A 2878-nucleotide genomic window follows, 5' to 3' on the forward strand; every position below is an offset into this window, starting at 1 on the left:
TCAATTTTTAGCTTTAAAATACATTTTTTTTTATTCAACCTTGTTAAACTTAAAAAATGCGTTTATATATAATATTTCTAACTCGATCTACGATTCAAATTGATATGATACTCCAATATCTCTACCGAGATAAAGAATCTGGAGAAATCCGAATTTCGAATAGAAAATCTAAACTTTCAATATAGACTCTCTCAACAGAGAATCTATAACTATTTCCAATTTATTTGAAAATCTCGGTGACATCAATTCGCGATCAATCTATCATGCCATTCTTATTGTACCTCGACCCGCCCGTCACAGGTCGTCATAGAGTACCACCTCGGATTGACTGAAGCGAAATGGTATGGATATAACGATTTCACTCTGTGGAATACAGAGGTGGGTGGTGCACGAAGGGGATTGAAGGGTTCGAAGGTTACGACAGGCCATAAGCAACGTTCTGTTGACGTAAACGAAGTGCGAGGGCTAGGGTAGGTCAGTGATCAACATTTCGAATATCGTGGCTGCTAATTTGTTGACTTCGAATAACAATTTCTAAATTCGCGTAATGGACGATGGAATTGTTTGTCGACTTGCTCTGCAAATAGCGCTCTTTGGCCTCGTGTATAAGTGAGACTATATAATCTATTTCACTAACTGTCGATTTCGTCGATTAAACTAAGCTGAAGAAAAGTCAGAATTCCCTGAAATATCAATGACTCAAGACGATGAATATCCTGGTATCAGCGTACATACATCAATAAAACAGGAATGAGCGATCTGTTTGGAGGATTGAAAATATTTCTTATAATATCTGTTATACTGCCATTTCTTCAATTATGAATTATTGTTTTAAATTTATTGTGATTTTCTCTCAATCCTTTTTGTGGATCGGTGATCCCGTCTGAAGTCATCTCCTTTTATTTTATAAACTGCTCGCTCAATTTTTATGAAATTTTACCTATGGATAATTTAATAATGTTTTATTCAAAATTGAGGTTAAAAATAAAAAAATAAAAATGGTAAATTCAATATATGTGTGGCGGATAGAATTTTTAAAAAATTATTTGATCATCATAAGATTTTTTTAGGGAATTTTTTATTGTAAAGTAACAGTTTCCAATTTTATTTGAGGCATGTTAGTGCTAATTTCCAAATTGACTTTTAAATTCGATTCACGAACTCTTCTTTGATGAGATTACTATCGTTTTGAAATATTATACAATATTTTCTGGCTATATTCCAAACTCGGAAAATATCAAAAATCTTCTAAAATTGAATTTAAGCTAATCAGGTTTTTTGAAATTTAAATTCTGCGATCTGAATCGATTTCAGAAATCTCAAAAACCTTTAGAAAACAAAATTTTCCATAAGTTACCGGAGAAAACTGGTCCTCAAAGGGTTGGTAGAATTACCAATATAAATCAGAAATAGAAACAAACTTTGAACCATACGCTCTTAATCATGAATGTATTTGTAATTAATGAAGGTATGTTCTGCATATTTCAAATCAATTTTTAACGAAGTATTAGGAGAAAGGTCAATTTTTCATAAGACTTATTTCATGCGCTATTAAAAAATTGTGAAGATAGATAACATCTAATGTGTTATTTGTTAAGAATTCAAAATTATTTCAAATTAGACGCTTGTCAAAACTGACTACTTCATTTTATAAACATCCTCTGTTATAGAATATTGGTTATTCAATTAACTCGCTTAAACAACTAAAAAAGTTATTCCCTTCGAGAATCGTTACATATATACAATAATATATGTGTAGATTGTACGTAGAAATATATATACTCCGCGGTGCGCGGAGTTGTTAATGCTCTAACATAAATTTATGTACGTATCGAAGAGTATATCCAATATGTGCTTCGATAAACGACTAAATTCACATGTTAAGATATTAACGATCTCGCGTGTATGTACAATATGTATGTACATGCATTGACACTTTTAGCTGGGCGAATTGAAACGAATGGATCGATAAGAACTCAATTTTGTAAAGTCACATATCTCCAGAAAGACTCGTTATTTTATTCCATAAATAAATTTTATTTGATTAAAAAATTAGGTCCTGAGGATAAAGATCTTTGGATGTAGACACGGATAACAAAACGTTCTTCGTGACTTTTCCATGAACTCGGAGAATTAGATGTCGTGCCTAATAAAAATTTTTCTCCTCAGGAGAAATCTAAATTGGTCAAGGAATCCGCGGAAGGAAAGGAAGCAGGAAAGCAGCTGACTCATTCGTACATAATAATATCGTCATCCTCATTCAATAGCTTCGTTTTACGGCGGCAAGCGTGTTGCTAACAAGGAGACTCGCCTCGTTGAATCTTCTATAACCCAAAATTTTGTTCTCGGAAGTATCTTAAGGCATATTCTGGCGACGCAGCGACGCTTCCTCGGCGCGCACGAACGTGTTACGTATAAAGTAATCCACCCCCCCCCCTCCGCCTCCCGAGGGGAGAGGAGAGGGATGGCGGCGCGTCGGTGTCACTGCGCGCGAAAAAGGGATGATTTTTGTATGGCTAATCGACGTCGGCATCGAAGAAAGTGGGCATCGGGGCCTTCCCGATAATATGTGTAGGCACATACCTGTATATGTGCATGCGCGCGCGGTACCGTCGGCGATGTCGTGGGTATCTTTATTTATTGATTGCTCCGTAGAAATTGGCCGGCGCCGCCTGCGTCGCATCGGTCGATCGTCGGGTTGCAGGCTGACGTCACTCGGTCTGCCTCCGCGAGCTATTGATTTTCTCCCTCCCCCCAGACGCGACGCGATTGGTCCATAAACCGAGAAAGCGGCCAGACACGGCCCTGGACCACCACCGTGTTGTCGATCGACGCGCGCAACCCTTATATTATATATAAATGTTAGGTACATATAGTA

At 36.9% G+C, this 2878-nt stretch overlaps 1 protein-coding gene across 13 annotated transcripts in view; it reads left to right on the forward strand.

The window, feature by feature from the left end:
* The window catches only part of LOC108757037 (kinesin-like protein unc-104), a 30871-nt gene that overhangs the window by 4028 nt on the left and 23965 nt on the right, over positions 1-2878 (forward strand). The window lies entirely within an intron of this gene.

This window comes from Trachymyrmex septentrionalis, unplaced genomic scaffold, assembly GCF_001594115.1.
Source record: "Trachymyrmex septentrionalis isolate Tsep2-gDNA-1 unplaced genomic scaffold, Tsep1.0 scaffold131, whole genome shotgun sequence".
Lineage (NCBI taxonomy): Eukaryota > Metazoa > Arthropoda > Insecta > Hymenoptera > Formicidae > Trachymyrmex > Trachymyrmex septentrionalis.